The 26,554-nt window shown below is 38.6% G+C and overlaps 1 protein-coding gene and 1 non-coding gene across 4 annotated transcripts in view; one reads left to right on the forward strand and one right to left on the reverse strand.

Annotated features, from left to right (window-relative positions):
* CTNNA2 (catenin alpha 2) overlaps positions 1–26,554 on the reverse strand; it is a 1,267,385-nt gene that overhangs the window by 1,113,141 nt on the left and 127,690 nt on the right. The gene's annotated exons all lie outside the window — the stretch shown is intronic.
* Positions 376–486, forward strand: LOC127490426 (U6 spliceosomal RNA). The gene has a single exon (XR_007918381.2). It is a non-coding gene; the product is annotated as a U6 spliceosomal RNA (small nuclear RNA).

The raw sequence follows: 26,554 nt of genomic DNA on the forward strand, positions 1-26,554 counted from the left end.
GGAAATCAGGGCTTGTTTCTTCTTTCCTATATCCCATCAATTCCTGCTTCCTAAGACCTTAATCCATCAATCATTCTCTGGCCTCTGTATCCTCAATTCTTTTCTGGCTCTTTCTTGTCAGTAAAAAGCCTTGTTCAACAACAGAAAAACTGAAGTATCTAAAACTATAAAAATCCCTCTACATCCTACTCCTAACACTCTGTACTCCCTTTTCCGTCACAGCCTAGTTCCTTAAAAGGGTAGTCTGTAATGCCTATTCCATATCTTCACTGCCTACTCACTCCCCATCCCATAAAAATTTTGCTTCTGCCCTCACCATTCCACTGAAATTAGCCTTGAAAAGTTACACTTGATCTCACAGTTGCTGAATTCAATGGACTCTGTAGATCTGCCAGTTTATATACTAAAACCGGAAAGATGTAGAGAAGACTATCATGGTCTCTGGATAAAGATGGCAAGAAAATTTGTGCAGCATCCAACATTTTTATAGTATGAACTCATTTTGTTATATATAGACATATATCTAGATATGGAGAATATATTTGCATATAGAAAAAGTTTGGAAAGATTCATATCAAAATTTGAATAGTAGTTATGATGGCTGGCAGGATTGAGGGTGGTTCTTAAATTAAACATATCATATTTCACTAGATATGTGTGTGTGTTTTCAATTTAGATAATGATCATGTATTCCCTATCTAAGGAACTCAAAATATATATTAACGCAAAACATCCAAGGGAAACGTTTCAGTTCTTATTTGACCTTACAACAGTATTTGATATAAAATATGGTTATTTCCTTGGTTTTAAGGATTTCACATTCTCCTGGCCTTCCTCTTAGCCTCTCAGCATCTTACTGTTAGTCCTCCTTATGGCCTCCTCTTCTATGCTCATATCTTTCATGTTGCTTCTCTGAACTCCATCACTGTCTGTCTTCTCTCCCTGCTTTATATACAATCTCTGAATGGTGTACTTTAATGCTCATAACTCCAAAATTTATTTTGATAGCTCAGAGCTCTGCTTAGGTTTCAATGTTCTATACATAACCCTTTACTGGTATTTCCAGTATTCAAAATAAACATGCCAAATGTGAACTCATCTTTACAGAAAAATTGATCCAAATCCTATGGTCAAGGGTAACTGTCCCTAGTGTAGATCCAATACTCAGCATTTGTCTACTTTCTATAGTAAGTCTTTAAATGCTAGATTAGGGAACTACTAGCTGTTCTCCAAACATCTCCGATTGTCTTAATCATTAAGCTTTCCCTTGTATCATTCCTTCTACAGGGTGGCTCCATTCTTCTTTCCTGTACATGCCTTAATCTTGGTTATCCTTTGAGACTCAACTCAAGCATCATTTCTTGACCTGCTCAGACCCAGTTTTACTCTCAGATCCCACAGTGTTTCTCTCTAACGTTCCATAAGTTGCATTCTATTTTAACTGTCCATTTAATAGTCCTTTTCACACTAGAATGCTTAGATCATTGCAGACAGGGCTGTGAATTTAATATTTTTTAATACACACAGGAAAAATGATTGGCATAAAAAGGCAACCACTTACTAAGTGAATTGATCTCAGGAAATGCTGAACAAGTTCTCCACAGCAAATTTATCCACAAAATATTAATGTCACTCTTCAAAAATCACTACAATAAAGAGAGGTGCATCTCTCGGATCTGGCTGAAAAGCCCATGAGAGTATTTCAGGCATGGAAAGCCAAGGCACTCTGGCAAAAAGATCTCTGTGAGTGAGATCCCAGTGGAAAGAACAGGTCTTCAAAGAGGGAGGTGCCTTTCTCTGAAGGGAGGAGAGAACCTCCACTTTGACTATGACCTTGTCTAAACAAGATAAGAGTCGGAGAACTCAGAGGGCTTCCATAGCCTTGGAAACTCATGACTGGTGCATAGGGAGATTATTGATGCCATAAACAGGAGTGTCAGTTTGTAAAGTCAACAACAGGAGTCACTGTGCACTTACTCCTCATGTAGGATCTCTGTCCTTAGTGTGCTGTGCACTGGGGCTTAATGCTATAACGAGTACTCAAACAGTTTATTTCACTTTGTGTTTCTATGGGGGTGCAAACGATTGAAATCTTTACTTAATGTACACTAAACTGATCTTCTGTAAAAAAAAAAAAAAAAAAAAAAGAAATTATCAATTCCCAACTTGACTCTCACTGGGATTAAACATGACAATAGGTCTGATCTGATTTCATCATGATTTAAAAAAAAATCATCTATTATTTTTCACTTTATGTTTCTGTGTGGGAACAAACTGTTGAAATCCTTACTTAAGGTATACTAAGCTGATCTTCTGTATATTAAGATAATCGAAAATGAATCTTGATGTGAATGGAAGGGGAGAGGGAGTGGGAAAGGGGAGGGTTGTGGGTGGGAGGGACGGTATGGGGGGGAAAGCCATTGTAACCCATGAGTCGTACTTTGGAAATTTATATTCATTAAATAAAAGATAAAAAAAAAAAAAAAAAAAAAAAAAAAAAAAGAGAGGTGCATCTGAAGATATTTGTTCAACCCCAATAATGACAGCCTAAACAACTAAGAAGTCAGTAAAGTCAGGGAGAGATCCCAAAAAAATTTAGTACTTGAGTTCAGAGGCATCCCTTTTGACAAGCATACAGTATTTAGAGCAGTCATTTTACTGTGGGAGTGCCATGATACAACCCAGGGAACACAGCACACAAAGTGGGAAAACCCATTTCCACTTTTATCTTTAACTCTCAGCTACCCCAATTAACTTGTTAAAGTATCTGCTTCATTTAGTAGTACAACAGCAATGTTTTCAGCCTATATGAACCAACTGTTTTTTTCTATTTCCTTTTTAACAAATTATTTTAAATGTGTTTTAAAAATTATTTGTTTACTCTTTTATTTGATAAGCAGAGTGAGAGAGACAGAGATATCTTATACCTACTGGTTCTCTCTCCATATGTCTGCAAAGCTGGGGCTGGGCCAGGCTGAAAGCTAGGCGCCTGGAACTCCCTGTGGGTCTCTCACTTGGGTGGCATGGACAGGCACATTACTGGACACACTATTGATCCTTATTAGTTATTTGGTGAGAAACTGAAGAAATGTTTTATCATTTTAGCGATGTTTTCATTAGACTTTTCTGCTTTGGAGGCTCACTGAAGTGTAAACATAACATTTCAAGCTCTGTTCTAAAATACAAGTTGGTTCTGCACATAGTTTTTATTGAGGCATATTTTATACTGTATGTATGAATTTTTAAGGGCTTTTATAAGTTTTACAGATTTAGTATAGCTTCTTCAGCATTATTTTTATTAAGTAATATTTTATAAATAATTATTCTAATTTATGCCTTAATAAAAAGATATTAAAATTATTTTATTGGAATGAACTAAATTAGTCTTACTACAGAGAACTGAATTTGAAAGAAAAAGACATCTGAAACTCTGAAACCATTGCAACTGTGTCACAATAAAGAAATATGTATCCTTAACTTCAGTCTGCTGAAACAGATGAAAATTATGGGTTTAAAATATGTGAGCTACAACCACAAAAACAACACCAAGAATATAAAATAAATCTATCCTTAAGAGACTACAACAAAGATCCAAAATTGTAATTCATCTAGAATTGCTATTTCAATTTTTATGTATTGCTTTTCATGGTAGTTGAAAGGCAGTGAGAGAGAGATAGAGAGAGATTGAGATCTTCCATCCACTGGTTCACACTTCAAATTCCTGCAATAGCCAGGGCAGGGCCAGACCAAAGCCATGATTGCAGAACTTAGTCCTTGTAGGTGGCAGGGATGCAAGTACTTGAGCCATCATCTGCTGTATCCTAGGATCAGCATTAGCAGGAAGCTGGATCAGAAGTACAACTTAAACCACTGGGCTAGAATCACTTTTTCAGTTGCTTAAAATTGCTATTTCAATTAAGAGACAGCATTCCTGGGGCAGGCATTGTGGCAGAGCAGGGCAAGCCATCATTTAGAATACCTACATCCCACATCAGAGTGCCTGGGATCAAGTCTAAGCTACTCTGCTTCTCATTCAGCTTCCTGGCTACTGCAGGAATTTGGGAGTGAACCAGCAGATTGAAGACCCCTGTCCTCTCTCTATTTCTTTCTCTCTCTGTTGCTCTGCCTATAAAATAAATAAAATGCTTTATAAAAGAGAGTGCAGGAATTAGTTTATAAAAGAGATTGTGGAATAGCAACTAAAGCCGCCTCTGAGACGCTGGCATCCCCTTTAGGATGAAAGAGGGGTTGGCGTTGTGGCATAGTGGGTAAAGCTGCCACCTGGCTGCTCTACTTCTGATCCAACTCCCTGCTAATGACCTGAGGAAGCAGCAGAAGATGGCCCAAGTCTTTGGGCCCCTGTATGCATGTGGGAGACCTGGAAGAAGCCCCTGGCTGGGGAGTGAACCAGTGGATGGAAGATTCATTCATATTCATTCTCTCTCTCTCTCTCTCTCTCTTTCTCCCTCTCTCCCTTTCTCACTGTATCTCTGACTTTCAAATAAATACGTCTTTAAAAAAGAGAGAGGGAGAAGGCAATACCAACAAGGAAAGACCAGCTGAGGCACTGCCTCAGGAAGACTGGGAAGAATTAAAGGGTTAGGTCCTTTAGAAAATAACCAAATAGGGAGTGGGCGTTGAGCTTAATGGTTAGATGTCCATGTCCGTCATGGGTTTGGTTCCCAGCTCCAACTCCTGACTCCAGTTTCCCACAAATGCAGACCCTGCAAGGCAGTGCCAAGGGCTCAAATAGCTGGGTCCCTGTCACCCAAGTCAGACACCTGGACTGAGTTGCTGGTTCCTGGTTCCAAAAGCCATTGGAGGCATTTGGGAAGTAAACTAGTGAATAGGAGCTCTGTCTGTCTTTCTCTGCCTCTCAAATAAATAAAACAGAACAATGAAAAAGAAAGTCAAATAGCACTTCAGGTTTTCAGATTTGAACTATTTTTTTCCTGCTTTGCAGATAGTCAAGGAGATAGTAAAGCATTAGTATCCTATAAATTTCACTTATCACAAATATTATCCCAGATTACTATTCTTTGAGAGTTAGGATTTCCTGTACATTTATAGACTAAAAACAATCTAAAATTCTCCCAAACATTCAAGAAATAACTACCACCTACTCCTCTTTAAAAATGGTTTCACAATATATAAGGCAATAGGTTGCCATTCGACAACCTCTGCGTTATTTGACAAACTATGCTAATGTGCTGTTGTTTGGGAGGAAAGCTGTGGTTCCATGACACTGAGCAATCGCAAAGTCACTTTACCTTAGGTTCCACGTGTGAATGACTTCACACATGCAAATGCAGGCGGTGGTATAGGACACTGACCCTAGTGTATTTGCAGTTGTCAGAGACATTTCATGCAGGACAACCCACCCAAGTAAACAGATACCTTATTTGATTGACAGATATAAGGAAAATTAGCAGTTAATACATGAGGCAGACAGCATTATGGGCACAGCATATGGGAGAAAGGACAGTCTCCAAAAGGTGCTGAAGAGGAGCATATTGAGAAAAGACACCGGAGAAACAGTTCCGATAACATGCAGTGGCGGGGGTGGGGGGGAGCCTCAGAGCCTGGTAAACAGGATCTCATGATCTATGGGAAAGAAGGGTATGAACTAGGTTCCAGCAAGGACATAAAGATTCTTGACATTCGGATCTGGCTAAAAGGTCCATGAGAGTCTCACAGACATGGAAAGCCATGACACGGTGGCAAAAAACAATCTAAATGAAAGATCCTGGTGAACAAAACCCCAGCAGAGGGAACAGGCCATCAAGGAGAGAGGTGCCTTTCTCTGAAGAGAGGAAGGAACCTCCACTGTGATACGGCCTTGACTAAACAAATTCAGAGTCGGTGAACTCAAGGGGCTTCCATAGCCTAGACAGCTCATAGCAAGAGTCTCGGGTGATTGCTGACATCATGAATAAGAGTGCCAATTGTTAAATCAACAACGGGAGTCACTGGGTACATGCTCCCCACGTAGGATCTGTGTCCTTAATGTGTTCTACTATGAAACTTAAAAACAACACTACTAGTCAAACAATACCCTATACCTTGTGTGGTTGTGTGAGTGCAGCCTGTTGAAATCCTTGCTTAGTATATACTAAGTTGATCTTCAGTATATGAAGGTAGTTAAAAATGAAACTCGATGAAGGACGGGATGGGAGAGGGAGTAGGAGAGGGGAGGTCCACAGGAGGGAGGGAGGTTGGGGGGGGAGCCACAACAATACAAAAGTTGCACTTTGTAAATTTACATTTATTAAATAAAAAAATAACTATATAACAAACAAACAAAAAAGAATAAAAAGATAACTGAAAATGAATCTTGATGTGAATGGAATGGGAGAGGGAGCGGGAGATGGGAGGGTTGCGGGTGGGAGGGAAGTTATGGGGGGGAGCCATTGTAATCCATAAACTGTACTTTGGAAAATTATGTTTACTAAATAAAAGTTTAAAAAAAAGAAAAAACTTGTTGAAGTGAAATGGACACTATGAGAAACAGTGACTTGATCAGCTCTTGTCCTGATGGTTGATGTACAATGTAATACTTTATCCATTTTAGTATTTTTTTTTTGTTCTAGTACCATTGGTTGAACTCTGTAATTAACACACAATTATTCTTAGGTGTAAAATTTTTAACTGAAAAGTGATCCCTGTTAGGAATTTGGAAAACATTATGTTGAGTGAAATAAGCCAATCCCAAAGGGACAAATACCACTCCTTTATAGGTGACAACTAACTGAGCCCTCACCCTGACTGTTGATGAGCAGCTTAATATGTTATCCCTTTTAGTATTTTTTTTGTTTGTTCTACTTAATACTTTTGGTTGAATACTGTAATCAATACACAATTCTTCTTAAGTGCTGAAACTTAACTGAAAAGTGATCACTGTTAAATATAAGAGTGGGAATAAGAGAGGGAAGAGATGTGCAATTCAGGACACGCTCAAGCTGACTTACCTCAAACAGTAGCCTTAGAAACATACCAGGGGATTCCAGTTCAATCCCATCAAGGTGGCATGTAACAATGCCATCTCACTAGTCCCAGTGATCAATTTCAGTTCACAATTGATTGTAATGATAGGACTAAGAACCAAAGGGATCACATAAACAAGACTAGTGTCTGCAAATACTAGCTGATAGAATCAAAAAGGGAGAGAATGATCCAACATGGGAAGTGAGATACACAGCAGACCCATAGAATGGCAGATGTCCTAAACAGCACTCTGGCCTCATAATCAGCCCTTAAGGCATGCGGATCTGGCTGAAATGCCCATGAGAGTATTTCAGGCATGGAAAGCCAAGACACTCTGGGGAAAAAAAAAACCTAAATGAAAGATCTCCACAAGTGAGATCCCAGTGGAAAGAATGGGTCATCAAAGAAGGAGGTACCTTTCTCTGAAGGGAGGAGAGAACTTCCACTTTGACCATGGCCTTGTCTAAATATGATCAGAGTCAGTGAACTCAGGAGGCTTCCATAGCCTTGGCAGCTCATGACAAGAGCCTAGGGTGATTACTGAGGCCATAAACAAGAGTGTCAATTTGTTAAGTCAACAACAGGAGTCACTGTGCACTTACTCCTCATGTAGGATCTTTGTCCTTAGTGTGCTGTACACTGAGATTTAATGCTATAACTAGTACTCAAACAGTATTTTTCACTTTATGTTTCTGTGTGGCAGCAAACTGTTGAAATCTTTACTTAATGTATGCTAAACTGATCTTCTGTATATAAAGAGAATCGAAAATGAATCTTGATGTGAATGGAAGGGGAGAGGGAGTGGATAAGGGGAGGGTTGCAGGTTGGAGGGACGTTATGGGGGGGAAGCCATTGTAATCCATAAGCTGTACTTTGGAAATTTATATTCATTAAATAAAAGTTAAAAAAATAAATAAAAAAAGAATACTATACAGAAGTAAAAAAATAATAAAAAATAAATGGAAAAAAAGAAAAAAGATTCTTTTCTTGATTATTCATACACTTTCATCTTCTTAGGCACAGAGTAAAATGCATATAATTCTCACTTTAGAGCACCAATTCAGCCATTTGTATTATCATGTGTGAGTGTGTCACAGAGGTCACGAAAAGAAGTTGAAGACCTCCCACCAACCCAGCATCGTTTAATACGCAGGTCTGGAATTCACGGCTCCTGTGTCAGCATCATCATCAAGGTTCTAATGCCAAGTGGGAAAGAAGTAGATGTGACATCGTTTTAGAACAGACCTGGGACAACACAACACAATTCACCATAATTAGGAAAGAACTTAAAATGCTGATAAAGTTATCTCAAATTCCAGTCTTAACACTTTGATGCATTTTATGACAGACTGTGTCTATGTCTCATACTATGTACATTGAAGCTTTCCTTTTCAGTGGGAACCAGTGTGCACATATTGCTTTAAATAACTATATTTCTTTGATTTTATTCTTTTACTGGATCAGTTTTCAATGTTAATGTATGTTTTTTTGTGTAAAACAGCCGAATGGTAGTCCACTTCATTTATTTTTTCTGCTTGGTTCTCCATGGTTATACATATAGACTGTCTTCCCATGGTTTTAAGTATACCCAGATTTAATGAGTAGACATGACTAACAACATGGAAAGGTCAATGTCATTGAAGGGAGTTCTATCACTCAGTTTCCAAGAGCTGGAGGCACGCTATGCCACCCATGGGGAAGACATGGGTCCAACGAGAACTGCAGCCACACAGGGTCAGAGGAGGCAGGAGCAAGGCAGACCACAATCAAGACCTTCATTATGATTTGCAGAGGAAGGAATGGGTGAGGAAGATTTGGCAAATCTGAGCAAGTTTGGGGTTCTAGAATTTGAACAATTTTAACGGTCTCTGTGCTGTAGAGATTGTCTCTTGTTGTCTGGTACCTAGACCTGGAAAATAGTGTTTTGGTGTGCATGAGTTACATAAAGGCAGTATTTGCTGAGAACAGGATACACAATTGGCATAACTGGTTGATTCACATATGAAAAGTATGCTCCAAGACACATTATTTACCGTCTTTAGAAATTAGCTGGCCTTGGGAGGCACAGTCTCTCCAAGACTGGCACAGTCCCAGGATGGTAAAGCATCATAAAAAGTCAGAAAATAAAAAGCATGATTAATAAGTCTATGCAATCAGGTGCCTAGTGAACTCGCCCTCAGCAGCAACTCCTTCCTCCCTCCCCTGGGGACAGTGAGTTCTATCTGCCCACAGCACATGGCTCCTACCATGCCCCTCCCCCCTCCTTTTTTTTTTTGGCCAGAGTTAGACAATGAAAGAGAGAGACACAGAGAGAGTTACAGACAGTGTGAGAGAGAGAGAGAGACAGAGAGAAAGGTCTTCCTTCCATTGGTTCAACCCCTAAATGACCGCTATGGCTGGCGCACTGCGCTGATCTGAAGCCAGGAGCCAGGTGCTTCCTCCTGGTCTCCCACAAGGGTGCGGGGCCCAAGCACTCGGGCCATCCTCCACTGCCTTCCTGGGCCACAGCAGAGAGCTGGACTGGAAGAGGAGCAACCAGGACAGAATCTGGCACCCCGACCGGGACTAGAACCCGCAGGTGGAGGATTAGCCTAGTGAGTGGCGCCAGCCTCTGGTATTTTTCCTGACAATTCCGGTGTCCATGCGTCTGAACTGTCTAATACACAAACCATCACGTGTCTGACATGCTCTCTGCATCTCAGCACTCATCATCACAACCACATCCTGGGCTTAGTAATCCCCAGTATCAGTTTCATCTCCAAGCGGTGGTGCTCAGTGGTGATGCAAAAGGCTTACGTGGTCAGAAATTTCAAAGAATAATTAATCAACTCAAGCTAGGCTCTTTTATTACTTAAAATAGTGGCCAATAGTGGTCAAGTTTAAAATGCCTGAAAGAGGGGCCGGCGCTGTGGTATAGAGTATAAAGCCACCACTTGCAACACCAGCATCCCATATGGGCACCGGTTGGAGTCCTAGCTGCTCTGCTTCTGATCCAGCTCTCTGTGTGGCCTGAGAAAGCAGGGCCCAAGAGACTGGGCCCCTGCGCCCACGTGGGTGACCCCGAGGAGGCTCTTGGCTCCTGGCTCCTGGTTTCCGATTGGCGCTGCTCCGGTTGTTGAGATATCCACTCTTCTACTTAAACATTTTAAGCGTAAGTTTATACATGCAGATTTGGAAATCAGTTATATATTACTCATTAACATTTTCAACTTTCATTATCTTTTAACATGGAAACCAACTCCTATCAATATGTCTCACTGAAGAAAAACTACAGAAAAATTATTCACATTGTATTTGAGAAACTGCAGGAAAGCCGGTAGTGCTGAAGCACGGTGGGAGAGACAAAGGAAAGAGACACAACTGGAGAACTGGGAAGGGAATAGGTCCCACAGGCTCTCATAGGATCAAGACACAAGTGTGGACTCTGTCCTTAGTGCAACAGGACACAAACGTGGGCTACCAGCTTTTACTATGCCCTTCACCGTGCACAGTGTTGTTAGGTTACAGAAAAGCACTCCTGAAGGGGCAAAACCACAAAAAGCAGGGAAGAGGACAGAGCTGCTGTCTGCGAGATGAGAGCAAAGCTCATGGAAAAAACATGAAAGGAAAGGGACAATACTGTGAGGATGAGAAAATAAAATTCATTCAGAAGTCTGAGAAAATGGAAAAATACATCCGAGATTGGCTTAAAGTTAAGAGAGAAAAACTCCATCCGGAGAACATACTTTAGAATAAATTAAATGCTCTTCAAGGCCAAAATGAGAAATCAGCAGGAATAATCTGAATTGTTTTTATGGAACAAGAAATTATTCAGCCTGGGCCACACTCTTAAAAGACAGGATTTTTTTTTGTAAAGATTTACTTATTTATTTGAAAGGCAGAGTTACAAAGAGCAGAGGCAGAGAGAGAGAGAGAGAGAGAGAGAAAGGTCTTCCATCCACTGGTTCACTCCTCGGTTGGTCGCAACGGCTCGAGCTGTGCCGATCCAAAGACAGGAGCTTCCTTTCAGTTTTCCATGTGCCTGCAGAAGCCCACGGGACATCTTCCACTGCTTTCCTGGGCCACAGCAGAGAGCTGGATCAGAGGTAGAGAGCCGGGACCCAAACTGGTGCCCTTATGGGATGCTGGCACTGCAGGTGGTGGCTTTACCCACTATGCCACAGTGGCCCCATGCTATTAATTTTTAAAAACATACATATTTATGACTTTAATATAATTTTGTAATGTAAAAATTCATCTGTTGCACAAATGACAACTGAGTATTCAGTCAACTTTACCAAATTTTAGAATGTTATTTTGTTTTAAGTATGTTTTTGAGATAAGAAAATCATGGATGAAAATATCAACTAATTTCACCAGGATCTTCTCAAGAATGACCTAAAATCTAAATAACCCATTTTAATAAATTTATAATATAGAAATATATATTTGGTCTATGATGCAAATTATTTATTATTCTATATTACAGCATCCTTAGGATTTGTCACAATAAAATGGCTACCTAAGGATCAGTTTGCTTCCCATCATTAAGCAAAATGTCTAATGAAAAGTATATTTTTAAGACATCAAGTTATCACATACCTTGAGCAAATAATGTTAACTTTTTCACACCATACAGTCAAATACTAAATAAACTTAACAATACATTCCAAATGTGAATTAAGTATGTATTTAGACCAGAATTTACTTCAAAAATTTTCTACAACATCTGAAGCACAAAAGATTAGCTGTCAAAAATGTACTACAGTGGAGTTCCACTTTAATGCCAAAAACAGAAGACAAGATTTAATAGAGAAGCGCCACAATGTAACAAGGGAGGTAGACCATATGTTTATGAACACAGAAATTAACTTGTGCTGTCATTTGAGTTAGGATATAACTAGACCTGAAATAGTGAACCATACTTTAACTGTTATACCGGATTTGTCACACCTGATGGGAAATCTGTTTCTAGGTTGAGGCAGCAGGCAGCTTTGTACCGGGTATTTACAGGTTGATACTCATCCCACAAACTTCCCTTAAAGCAGCTAGGGGAACCTGGATGCAAAGCCTCACTATTATGTGTGCAAATCCCTCCATGGTACATTTCAAACAGCTCTGGGACTTTCTTCCCTCTTTGGATTCATACAATAAATTGATTTTATGGTTCACAGCAACACAGAAAGCTATTGCTGAAATAAATAGGCTTTTAGAGTTGGAAGAAACCTGATTTTGTGACACAGCACATGCATTATTTGATGGCAAACCAATGGTATCTTTCGAAACAAATTGGTACCTCCTTCATGTTTGGTTGGTAATCTCACTAGATGATAACCCCTTATTCAGGGATTCTGGGATTGCGGCTTCCCAATGAGCTTCCTGTGTCTAAGCACAGATCACATTCTATTAGAATTGCAGATGGTGGCAAGGTGGTGGCAGGGGCGGGGAGAACCTCAGAAAGGCCTTTACTCTTGTTTAAAGTACTACTTGAAGAACTGATTCCTGAAATTAACCCTCTAGCTAGCAGACTTAAAACAGGATGTATCTCTTACAGGAAATTTGTTTTCCTACCCTATAATCAAAGCAATTGAAGTGAAGTAAAATGTCCCTGTTAACTCATGCATAAAAACACTGTGAGGCCAGAGAGAAATCACACGTAGTTCAATAAGCCCAGAAATGTCTAATACTGCCCGAAGGTCAAAGAGAATGCAATCCTCGAAGACTCACAGCTGGAGAATCCAGCTCATCAATTAGCCCACTTACAAAGGGCAAATACCTACACTGGGCTTTTTCTCAATTCATCAAAATCATGATGCCAAGCAAGTACCTGGAGGATTTATGATTGTTGCTCTGTCTTTAGACTGAAGGTAAGGTGTTACTGCTGCCACTACAGTCAACAGTTTGGCCCTAATACAGATGATTCAGGCATCTTTGCCTCCAACCCACAGTAAGACATTTTCCTATTTCTGTCTCTATCCCACATGCATGTGTACACACATACATATCTATATGAGAAAACCAAAAATCATACAACATATACTTTTCCAGATGATCTTTCATCTTTTATTCTACCTTTTAAATTGCTTATTAGGGATATATATTGAAATCATAGTATATTTTGATTTCATAACTCACTTGGATTTATACGCTCATCTAAACAAACATGTATACAACTTTCAGAAAGATGAATTTTAAAAAAAAAAGATTTATTTATTCATTTGAAAGACTGATTTACAGAGAGGAGAGGCAGAGAGAGAGAGAGACAGAGAGGTCTTCTATCCACTGGTTCACATTCCAAATGGCTAGAACAGCCAGAGTTTTGCCAATCCAAAGCCAGCAGCCAGGAGCTTCCTCCAGGTCTCCTTGTGTGGATGCAGGGGCCCAAGCACTTGGGCATCTTCTACTGCTTTTCCAGGCCACAGCAGAGAGCTGGACTGGAAGTGGAGCAGCTGGGACTTGAACCGGAGCCCATATGGGCTGCTAGTGCTGCAGGCAGCAGTTTTACCTGCTGTATCATTGTGCTGGCCCCTCAGAAAGGTGAATCTTATTTAAAAGTCTTAAGAGCTACAATTGTCCAGTTCTCATTATAGCACTTATCCTGTCACCATTATGTATTCAAACAAATATTAACTGAGCATCAGTATATGATAAATAGGGTCCTTTTTGATCAGCCTCTTTCCTTGTGTATCTCATTTTACAATATCCCTACTCCAACAGTAGTATCTAGCAATACTTAAGTGTGTAAAGTTCTTTCCTACATTTGATATTTAAATTGTCTTCCCAAATACAAGAAGACTTCTAAATGTTCATGGGAATGGACATTTGGCCTAGCTGTTAAGACACCTGTGTTTAATTCCTAGCTCTGTCTCTGACTCCACATTCCTGCTAACACAGACCAGGCGAGCTACCAGTGATGGCTCAAGTTGATTAAGTTCTGCCACCAGAGCCCTAAACTGAGTTTCTGGCTCCCAGCTTCGACCTTACCTAAAGTCTTTGTTGGGGGATAGCTTTCTCTCCCCCCTCTCTCTCTCTCTCTCTTCCTCTAAAATAATGTTTTAAAAGTTCATGGACTTGGGGCTGGTGCAGTGGCATAGTGGTTAAAGACACCGCCTGCAGTGCCAGCATCCCATATGGGCGCCAGCTTAAGCCTCAGCTGCTCCACTTCTGATCCAGCTCTCTGCTATGGCCTGGGAAAGCAGTAGAAGATGGCCCAAGTGCTTGAGCCTCTGCACCCATCTGAGAGACCCAGAAGAAGCTCCGGGCTCTTGGCTTTGGATGGCACAGCTCAGCCATTGTGGTCATCTGGGAAATGAACTAGAGGATGGGAGACCTCTCTCTCTTGCTCTGCCTCTCTGTAATTCTGCCTTCCAAATAAATAAATAAATACATCTTTTTTTAAAAAAAATAAGTTCATGGACAACGGAGTTAAAAGATAAATTCATTTTGGTTCATTTTTGAAATTCATGCAGTTTGTTCTTAATACATATTTTATTTTTAAAGATTTATTTTGAAAGGCAGAGTTACGGGGGCGGGGAGAGAGAGAGAGGTCTTCCATTCTTAGTTCACTTGCCAAATGGTCACAACCGTCATGGTCGGGTTAATCTGAAGCCCTCCAGGTCTCCCATGTGGATGCAGGGGCCCAAACACTTTGGCCATCCTACACTGCTTTCCCAGGTGCATTAGCAGGAAGCTGGACAGGAAGTGGAGCAGCCAGGACTCAAACTGGTGCCCATTTGAACTGCCAGTACTGCAGGCAGTGGCTTTACCCACTATACCAAAGGGCCAGCCATAATAATACATATTTTCAATGAACTTCTTGAAGACCCCTCATAGGTCAATTTTCACACTCTTTCAAATTCTCCTGCACTTGTCTCCACCTCTTTGTGCGTTCTGTGACACATCTACAACAAACAGGGGACTCCACCTATGCTTTCAGTGCACTGAAAGTACATATTTTCACAAGAGCAAACTCATGCTCTAGCATAACCATTTGCACACCTATTCCTGAGGCATGAACAAGTCCTGTGTTTGTTGCTATGCCCAGACTCTGGCCAAAATTTCTTGCCCCATTTCACACACACCACACAGTTTTGCTCAGTTCTCCATACTTCTCACCAGAATTTATGCTAGTTATGTTTTATGTCTATCTCCTCTTTGAGAGCTTAAGCTGTTTGAATACAAAATAATATTCTCAGCTATTTTCTCTCTCTCTCATTTTCACATAGAACTCAAAACACATAGGCTTTCAAGCCTTGTGGATTGGATTAATTAACTGATTCATGCCCACCACCAAAAAACATGCTGGTAGCATAGCTTCCACATGCCAGTCTAGAACCAGAAGCATCTACTTGATTGAAATTCTCCCCCACATTACTTTTCCTGAAATATCTTCCAAATCATAGGCAGATACACTTCTTTTTGCATTTTCCAAACCCTTCTCTGGGCTCCTTTCATCAACTTCCCTTACCTGGTAAATATTTTTCAATTTTAATTACATGCTTATTGTGGATGAATCACAATTGAAGTAATTTTAGAAGGTGAGATATTTGCTAACTGTAGAGGGAAAAAGCCTAATGAAATTCAAATATCTTTCCTTGCTTATTATCCAAATTTACAGCTGTTTGCATAGCTGTACTTAATGAATATAGCTATTTTCATATTCAGCTGAATCCCCAATCTCTTTCCTGCTTTCTGTTTAAAATTGTCTATTCTCCCCTGGAAATCAGGGAATTTTCTTTTTTTAAACTACACTTGCCCAGAGCTTCTCTCACATGAGAAAAAAAAAAATTAAAACATATTTTGGAGTTCCCCTGAAAAATAGTAGAAAGTAATATAAGGAAAGTGCAGAAAACAGGACAGAAACAACTGAGAAAGGACACTGGTGGGGTGGGAGGTGGCTGAGAGAGAATGAAAGATTCTTGTCTATATGGCTCACGAATTCCTTCCCGATGGATTTAAGTCCAATTAAGGACACATAACTTAGAATGAGCCTTAGACTGGTTCAGTGTCTTTCAAAGCCCTAATAAATTCTACTGTAAAGTTTGAGACATTGTAAAAGTATCATGAAACTAACCTTCCAGCCATTTCATACATTTTCCAACCTAAACTGATTTTCTCTTTCTTTCATTTATTGTCAACCATGAAACATTCAACATCTTGAATAAAAATAACACAGAACATACATATATGCATCTGAAATTTTCTTGCACGCTTGTCTCAACAATAGAAATGATTTACTTAAGATTAAAGGTTCAGATTTAGATTCCAATAACTTAAATAAATTCCCCAATCCTCATACTGAATGTGTAAAGCACAAATAAAAGACAATCATTAAGTCTGTAATGACTAAGATTTTTCATGTCAAATTCATGAAAATTCTTGGCTTGTGCTATTTCAGAATACTATTTTCATCAGCATTTACTTGGAAGGGAAAGAATGGATGAAGTGGAGTGGGAGAGAATTTTACAGGAATCTGGAAGCACAAGAAGCTGATTAGTGTGGCTCAATGTTGTCTTTCCTGTCACTGGTTAAAGCTCTTTGTGGGCTACTAATCTTTGTAGGTGTCTATGCTTAAGTCAGTTTGCATAACTTTGGTATGCCTCCCAGGAAATGCAATAGACAAAACTGAACACAACAGTGGATTAGCACAAAGTTCTAATCACCAACAGTAAATGTCAAGTACACACACCAAGTTCAAAACATCCTCTTTGTGGATAATACTGAACATGTCATTATTAGTTCTAATGCAACCAACAGCTTTTAGTTGAAGCAACAAAAAAGCTAGTAGACTATGATTCACGAACATCTATCTCCTACAGTCACTTCCAAAAAGGCTTATTTCAAAACAAAAAAATCTATTAACATATTTTTGCAACAATATTTGTTGAATTCTAGTGTTACTGCTAGCTCTTAGGCAATCATCGGTAAGTGACAGTATTAGTGGGCAGTTATAAAGAGATGCTATTCTAAGAAAGGACAATGTTTTCCAAAAATAAGTTTCTATTTTTTAAGGCACTGTATTTATATATGAGTGGGAGTGGGGATGTAGTATCCTCCATAGATACAGTGAATGAAAAACTCCATCATGGTCTCTGTCAAATCCCCACCCCACCCATCTCTGCATCTGAGAAGCTGGAAGGGAAAGTCTCCCTTGAGACTCGGCTGAGCCTTGAGAAAGTATTCAGATCTCTGAGCCACCCTGATGGATGGTCACCTAAATACAAATGCCTGTGATAAATTCTGCCTAAAATGAAATAAACTGGACTGGGATATTATTAAGAATTTAGCTTACTCTAATACACCAATTACAAATGGTGGTTTCCTATCGCTGTTATTTGGATGGATGAGTGCTTGTTTGCTGCAGGGATGTTAAAAATGTCACTTAGCAAACATTCATGTTTTCATACAATTTAAAGGCTCTTTAGATAAATTCTTTTTTTTTTTTTTTTTTTGACAGAGTGGACAGTGAGTGAGAGAGAGACAGAGAGAAAGGTCTTCCTTTTGCAGTTGGTTCACCCTCCAATGGCCGCCGCAGCCAGCGCACTGCAGCTGGCGCACCGCGCTGATCTGAAGGCACTAGCCAGGTACTTCTCCTGGTCTCCCATGGGGTGCAGGGCCCAAGCACTTGGGCCATCCTCCACTGCACTCCCTGGCCACAGCAGAGAGCTGCCCTGGAAGAGGGGCAACCGGGACAGAATCCGGTGCCCCGACCGGGACTAGAACCTGGTGTGCCTGTGCCGCAAGGTGGAGGATTAGCCTATTGAGCCACGGCGCCAGCCTAGATAAATTCTTTTTCCTTCTTCTTAGAACTCATACTTTATTCCAATAGGTCAGTTTTTTCATGTGTTTGGTGTTCTTAGAATCTAATGTATCCAGCTAGAAGGATGAAAACTTTTAACAACAGAAAAACTGGAAGAATATATAGGAGCATTTTATACACAAAAAAAGAAATTTAAAAAAAAAGAAAGAAATCCTAGCCATTGGATCACTTATCACTTTTTTTTAAAGAATGAACTAGAGTCATCTTCATTTTTACATTGAAGATTATAAAGGAATAAGAATGCCTTTCTCAGGCTTTTTTGTTTCTGCGCATTTAAATAACTGACTTTACTCAGGTTTCCTCAGTTTTTGCCTGATGTCTCCTTCAGTTTCCAGGGCCATCCCAGATGCCACTTTACCCTGAGTCTGCATATCCCCTAGACTCTTCTGACAGCTTCTCAGACTTTCCTGGTCTTGGAAAACCTTGGCAGTTTTGAGAATTACCCATCAGACACTCTGCAGAATGCCCCCGATGAAGATTTGTCTGATGCTTTCTCACGATTAAACTGAGATTATGGTTGTTTGAGAAGAGGATCAAGGATAGAAAGTGTCATTCTCATTGCAAAAACTATCAAGATAACTTAGCATTGTAGATATTAAATTGGATCACACAGCTGAGGCAGTGTCTAGCAGGTTTCTCCACAGTGAAGTTATTCCCTGTTTCTTACCATACTCCTTAGAGAAACTCACTACACTCTTAAGGAATAGGGGCTGATGCTGTATGTTTATGCTATGCTCCATGGTATAATCCAATACTACTTGCTGAAATTGTCCCAGCATGGGCAACAAAGAGCTCTTTCAAATGGTACATTTCAGTTACGTCCTTTTGACACATCTCTCACTGTGTTTTCATTTACTCATCTCCTTACTCTGGCATTATAGGTTACTCTAGGATCATGTTGCCTATTTGCAGCTCAAATCAGGACTCAGCCATTTCTCCAAAGAGCCCTGGTGCCTTTCCCTAGAGAATGGTATTAGGCACCAAATTCTGGGTGCTACATCTTTTTGTTTGTTGCTTCAGGACCATCTCACCTAATAGTAATAGAGAAATAAAAATGTATACTAACCTAGGAATATGCATACATGTACACACATATTTATTTTTGTAACCACCTATATTTATATGAAGCAAAACATGATTTTATACTAATCCTAAACCATCTATGGTCTTCCTCACACACACACAAAAAAACACTGTCACTCAAGTCTAATGATGAGAAAAGCATTTAGCAAATCAAATATTCTATGCTCCTCTCCATGGAAAAGCACCATATTGTCACGCAAAAGCAATATATTTTTGGTTGGTACTCTCAACAGAATTGCACCATGTGGCCTCTTGTAACCTCTGTGGTCAACAACCTCCCAGGTAGCCCTGGGTCAGGGAAAAACACACAGCCATTACTTCAGTCCAAGTGAGACTATCCTGCATGCCATTCTGCAGCTTCTGACTCCCTCTCTTTCTCTCTTTCCTGAATTTCAGCTCTTTTCACTTCCTTTCCCTTTTCATTTAAAAACTTCTGACATCATGCTCTCCAAACAGAGTGAGATAATGGTCATAAGGGTTTTTATGAAAATGGTCTAAGGCCATTCTTTCCTTAAACTTTTCCACCATCGCACAGGGAGACATCACAGCAGCCAGTTGTACTCACAGATGTAAAACACTTCAGGCAGTCAGTGCACATCATCACAGTCATGGGTATGATGCTCATTAACTAAACAAAAAGGGAGATTTGGTTGGGGTTCTCTTCAGATGGACTCCTGCCAGAGCAGCAGACTAGTTATTTGTCACTTATGATTGACTTTCCTGCTGCTCTACCAACACATGCACACAAAGGCTAATTTTTGACATTCTATTCAATATTTATAACCCCGATTTTTATACTATCCAAGTGTGGATCCAAACCTGATGCCATTCAACTTACGCTCATGTTGAATTCCTTCTTCTGCATGTTATGGCTGTCTATAGACACCAAAATTGTAGACTCTTAACCTGAGATTATTTTAAAGAATTTTTCTTGGTTTAGCTTTTTTGCTACAAGAAGGAGTCTTGAATCAGGAGTTCTTAGAAATGAGCCTATTTTTGTCCCCTGTTATTATATTCAGTGGGCATGTCTGCCTGTTCAACTATTCTCATGGGCTCTCAATGGATATAGATGTGAATAAAGCCCAGGTCTCCACCTCTAACCAAGCTACTTTCTGGTGGGGGTTAAGGACATGAGTGCGTGAGTTCAGAGGGTAGAATCTGAGGTATCCCCATAAGGGGGTATCTCCATTACCTTTAAAGGAGTGGAGTAGCTTCCCAGAGAAGTGAGCAGGGCAAGGATGTTCCAAGAAACAATGAGGGAGCAAAAGATATAGAAGCAGCACGTACACCATGTACACCATGGGTTTGAGCCCTGGAAGGAGTTCAGGAATGGTAATCACAAGTAACATAGAATATAGGAGGCTGGAGATCTAGCAGGGGCTAGCAGGAACCAATTTCATAGACTGAGAATAGCAGGTTGGATATACACCTAGGTGGGAAGCTACTGAGACCACTAAGTCACATAGTGACATAAACATTTTCTGCAAATCTTGGCTGTAAATACTGTGCTGCTGTAGCTATAGTCTAATAGACCATGACAAAATCAACTCAGAACTTACTTCACTAAAGATATTTTTCACCTACTAGGGAAAAAATCAGATGGTAAAATATCTCAGTCACATTACTGATTATGAATTCTTGTAATTTAAATAGCAAAAAAACTTTAAAATCTGAAAATCAAGTGAGTCATTTTTAAAAAGAAAATCAAGTTATTTTCTTTGTAAGTAGACATTCTATCTGAAGTGGAGAAAATGCAAAAGTCTGGCTTGAACTGCAATATTGGCTTTTTATGAGATGCTTCTACTTTTAAGTAATGGAGATTATTAGATGCAAAATCTGTCTGAACCATTTAACATGAGTGGAGAGGTAGAGGCAGCAGGAATATTTTGCATGACACAGCTATTCAAATATAATACTATATTCAAAAACTTTGTTGAGGACAACCAATCACCCACAATATTAACCAGCTTCAAATCAGGTATTTTAAAATCTTGAGATTCAAATCTCATGTCAAAACAACTCAAGGTCGAAAGTGAAAATCATCATTTGGAAAACAAAAAGTAATAAAATTAGAAATCTGCAATAAATAATGTCAGCAGGGTCCACTGCAGCCAAGACTAAAGAATTAGTTCTTTGGAAATTATAAAAGCATGGGATATGATGTTGTGCTAACATTCCTTGTGTGGGTGAATCCTTGGACCACTGGAGTTAATATTCATCTATCACTTTTGATACAGGAGTTAGCCACTGTTGTGCCCTTCTTCTGTTATTTATTTCCCATAACCACATCCCCATAACATCATTCTCCCTAAAACTGATAATGTATGGTGGCCACCTGTATTAATTAGGCACTCATAAACATATGTTTATCTCCACACATATTATCTCCAATGGCAAAGTCAGACTGTGAAAGAATGGCCGACAAATAAGGACTTCAAACCTTCTTAGTGTCCAACATAGGGGGTCTTATATGTAATCCTGACCCATCTTATTTTAAAGGCTTAACTCTTCTGATTGGTGTTTGTGGATTCCAGAAGGAAGAAGGGAATATGAAGTGACACTTTGGGGAGCTGAGAAAGAAAAAAAAAAAAAAAGAGTAGGAGGTGAGGGATCCATGCAGGGAGTAGAAGTTATAGAACTTAAAGAATTGTTAAGAACATACACTATTTTTGGAGTTTAAGAGGCTTATCTCAGGCATTTTTAATTTTTTTCTCTTCAGTGAACTAAACCTCCCACTGACAAAAGAATTAAATTCTAATACATCAAAAGTACCCCAAGCCATAAAACTAAGAGCTGGTTGTGAAGGCTGTGTCAGATGGAGGTAACCGTATAACTATCATAGAACAAGGACTGCTTGGCAAAGAAAAGGCGAGGAAAAAAACTGAAATGTGATGACACAGCAAACACAAAACATCAAAGTGCACTGGGAAAACTAGCTTCGGAGGACAAACAAAATAGGCTCTTCCACAAAGGATTTTTAAACAAGCACACGGTTGATCTTGTTGGTTGCTGCCCAAAAAATTGGGTTCATGGCCCAATTAGCATTAGGGAACCAATCTTGGCACATGGCTCAAAGGTTAAGGCCTACCTACCCCCTTCCTATTTGCGTGTCATTGGTCTAGGAGTGTGAATGTGTGTGTCAGAGAGAGACAGAGAGAGGGAAAGAGAGAGAGAGAGAATGCCCACATGGCAAAGCTTTGATCAACGGGATATGAAGGATTTATAGAAGACTAAATGGAGAGATTTTCCTCTCTGATTGGAAAGATAAAACCCTTTTTGAAATCCTTTTTGTTACTGTTTTGCACTCAACTCTCATGTGAACAAGGGAAAGGAGTTGAGACAGGCCTTTTGTGACCAATAAGAGGAAAAAAATTAGCAGAAGTCCAAAGTGAAGAGGAAAGTAAGAGCAGGTTGAGCACCTGGAAGCCCCCTGGAACCCCAAAGCTGACCTGCTTTCCTCCAGATTTCTCACTCCTAGACAATAAAGCCTCATGATTTCACCACTGTGGGTCAGCTTCTGTGTTACTTGTAAAGGCATCCTAACCTACAGTATCTGTTTAAGACTCTCAGAAATAGAAAAGGAGGAATGACTCTCACGAAACAGTGGCAGTAAGCTACATAACAAAGTGGTGAATATGAATCAGATATAACTGCAAATTAAACCACACGAAGCAGAAATCTGAAAATGAAAATATAAGAATTAACAAAGTAAAATGTATAAATAAAAAACAGTGAGAATTGAAAGAATATGTGGTAATACTGATCTGTGAAATAGCACAGGAAGATCAACCCACAGAAATAATAAAGTTAAAAACAAGAAGTCAAGTAGCACCAAAATATTCCTAACAGGAATTGCAAGAACTAACAAAGAAAGAAGTACCAGTGAGGTACTTCCTGAAGAGGCAATAGCTGAAAGATTTACCAAATTAATAGAAGATACAGGATTGAAAATAGCTTGTTCCTATGCAAAGGATGTGGAAAATGTAAAACAGCAAGAACAAAATGAAAATATTGTTAATGGTAAGAGGAAAAAGGAAAAAAATAATACATGGAAAAAGACAAGGGCTAATAATTACAAAGTATATATTACTCTGTTGCATATCCTTCCAGATGTAGGCCTCTTTATACAACCAAATATCTATAATGAATTAGCAAGGGAAGGAGTGTTCCTGAATATTCACATTTTGCTTATTGTTCTGCTGTTTATGTTTTCTTAAATCTAACAATATGTCAAAGACAATTCTACAATTGTCATACAGATCTGCAAGCATAAGTCTAGAGCAAAGACCACTCAATGCGCTATAAAGACAGAAGGCAAATATTTTCAGTTTTGAGAGACCTAAGATCTCCATATGACTCCTCACCATCGATGTTTAGGCATGAGAGCAGCCACAGGAAATGCTTCCTTTCATTCGCTGTTAACTCTGTAATACTTCCCCTCATGGCAAGGCCAGGCTGCTTTGGCAAACAAGAGGAAGCTGAGTTGAGATACATTTGATTTGGGTGTCCCACAACGTTTTTACATGCCTCAGGGTCACCTGTGTGTATACTCAGTCACTGTTAAGATAATCCTCCGCTCTCAACACTCATACCCACAAACTTCATGGCAGAGAAACAGCTTCTAGGAATTCCCTTCCCATCCAATTGGTAAATTTATAGGGGCTAGGACTGGAAGTGCACACCGTAACCTCAGAAGATATGTACAGGCATTACAGATGTATATGATGCAGGAAAAGCAAAGTTTGGAGTGAATAAATTCAGAACTTAGTCTGGAGAAAAAGCTTCCAAATACCAAATGTAAAAAAAAAAAAAAATTATGCACAGGGGAACAGTTTTCACTGCCACCCACTCAAAACAGTTCTCTCCTGTTAGAAATATACTCTGTAAGACAGCATGGATAATTAAAGACACACTCTATTTTTACTACTTTATGAAAAAAAATGAAATATTTAATAAAGTTCAAGTCTTCCACTATATATGAAATTCTGGAATATTCCATGAAAAATGAGAGGACCATTATGGACTTCTAATTTGTGTAGAAAAGCTGACATTTTTATTCAACATGAGTACATTTTTTGAAACAGTGAGCAAAATTTTAACAGACGATTTAATGGATATGAAAAGCGATAAACATGAGTAATAAAATCAAGTCTAACAAAAATTGTTTTGACATTTAGAAATAAATTATACCAAATTCTTTTCAGATCACACCAGAAGTTGTACTTATTAGGAGAAAAAACATTTTTCATAATAATATAATGAATAGGCACTTTGATCATTTAGTAATACAACTAAGAGTACTGACTTACATGAACATTCTGGAAAAAATTACATTTCTTACCAATTTTACCCAAAATATTGTCATATTAACAAATAGAATGGAATACATTAAATATGCATTTTTATCCACCAGAAACTGCTTAATGAGTGTCATACATTGAGAGTGCTGTATTGAAGTCCAGCCATTGTCCTTGAGACCTTGAAATTCCTAAAATTCTCTGAAATCTCATAGTCTGTACATGATAGAGCCTGATAAAGGTTTGCCCAAACTTGAAAACAATTCCATGAAGTTCACATGCATCATCAGTAATGAGTTGTGGAGCTGAAGGATAAGTTTCTAAACTGGTAATAATAAAATGCTCCCATATAAGTATTTTAATTAGCCATATTAGAGGAAAGACTGCATTGTCATTCTACTTTTTTTTAGAAAATATTATAAAATTTTGCATTTAAGAGGTGATTAAAAGAGGCTAAGTCCAAAAAATGTAGGATGGGAGTATATTCATGGAGTTAGGTTGTTATTAAGAGTACTATTTATTTTTCTGAATTTTTTGGCAACATATTTTTTTTTAATTTTGTATTTTGGCATGATTTTTTGTCATTCTAAAATAATATTTACATTTTTACCTCTTTTTATATTTATAATTCTATTGCTTTTCTAAAGAAGGCCCCAAATTAAATATTTTCCAGACCCCACACAACCTAGATCATTCCCTTAGAACAATTTACCTCACAGGAAAAATACTTGCAAGTACTGAAACAAGGATTTATCTTTAGGACTTTTAACAATACATCAAAACAATAACTATGCATAATGATCCAAAGTGCTTGCTAGTTAGGTAAATTTATAAACAACACAAAAATACCTCAGAACCATAGCAGTTTTCTTACATTTCAATACCAAGTTATCCTTATATTATGACTAAGCGAAAAAAAAAAATGATGTAACACATGAGAGTATGGAAGACACTGCTTTAAATTACGTTACCTTGTAATGTTCTATATCATCATTAGTCTCAAGATTTGACAGTTCTATGATACATTTATAATCGCCACATTATCTTTCTGAAAGAATTCCTGAGTCTCCTGATAACACATTTTCAACAGGATGTTGCTTGCTCAATTGAATTTAGTACTTATTTTGTTCATAATATTTTCATAAAGTTTATGGTAAATAGAATTCTCTATCCTATACTTTCTATGAAACACAGGAAATACAAATAAGCTAAAAGTGATATTTAGCATATATCAGAATAATTTTTTACAATAAAATTGATGCCCTGATAACATTCAGCATATGTAAAAAGAGCATCTAAACTTAAAAAATACTAAAGTTATACCAAATCAAGTTACTGATTAACAGTATTACAGTTCAGTTTATGACCACAGGCTGCAGAATAAGACTGCCTGATCTTACTTGAATCCAGATGCCGCCTAAGCTAGCTGGCTACCTTACAGCAAGTCGTTTGACCTGAATACATGTCACTGGCAGCTATAAAACAAGAATAACAGAACAAACATAACGAGATTGCTGTGATCAAATTAGGTGATGCAGCATACTGCTTAAAAATTATGTGGTACATGGTAAACGCTCAATAAATGTCAGGATCTTTTATATATAATTTTTATTAACATAAAGAGAACAAATTTCATGTATTTCGTAGATAGATTTCTAAGAAGATAACCATATTTCCCTCCCCCCCCAACAACCTCCTTCCTCTCTTTTTTTCCTTTAATTTTTGCAATAATATTACCATTTACTTTATAATCACAGGCTCTGTTTCTTTGTTTTTGTTATCTATAGTATTTAAAGTAAAAAGGCAATACAGGATCCATTACCTGAGAGACAGAAAAGCTAACACAAGAAATCTGTTTGAACATCGTAGTAGACTATAGTCAAACCTTGTTAATCATTATTATTATTATTATTTTATATCAAGAACTACAGGTTTTTGACCAAGGGTAGTAGAAGTCCCTCTGTAACATGTACCTGACTCTACCTATTAAAAGATGAAAGCTGTGATGTCCCAAACATGGACTATATTCATATTCTGAAGATCCAGAAACCATCTGAAAACAGCAAAGTGATTCCAGAAAATCTGTGAGGCTGTTAGCCTCTCCTGAAGTTTAAGCCTGACTCCATATGTGTTTTGAGAAAGAGGGAAACCTCAGTAATGCATAGGCAGTAAATTTTGCTTTGAAAAATAGACAGTGTTAACATATTAATGGTACATGTACACATCTTGGCAAAATTGAGTGGCCAAACCAAGCATTATCAAGACTGCTCATAGAAAGTATTTGTGAAAATATACATTGAAGTAATTTCATAAGAAAAAAAAGAATATTATATCATGGTGATTCAAATAAGCAAATTTGTGCCTAATCAATTTGGAATTCATCTTTGAATTA

The sequence above is a fragment of the Oryctolagus cuniculus genome, chromosome 2, assembly GCF_964237555.1.
Source record: "Oryctolagus cuniculus chromosome 2, mOryCun1.1, whole genome shotgun sequence".
Lineage (NCBI taxonomy): Eukaryota > Metazoa > Chordata > Mammalia > Lagomorpha > Leporidae > Oryctolagus > Oryctolagus cuniculus.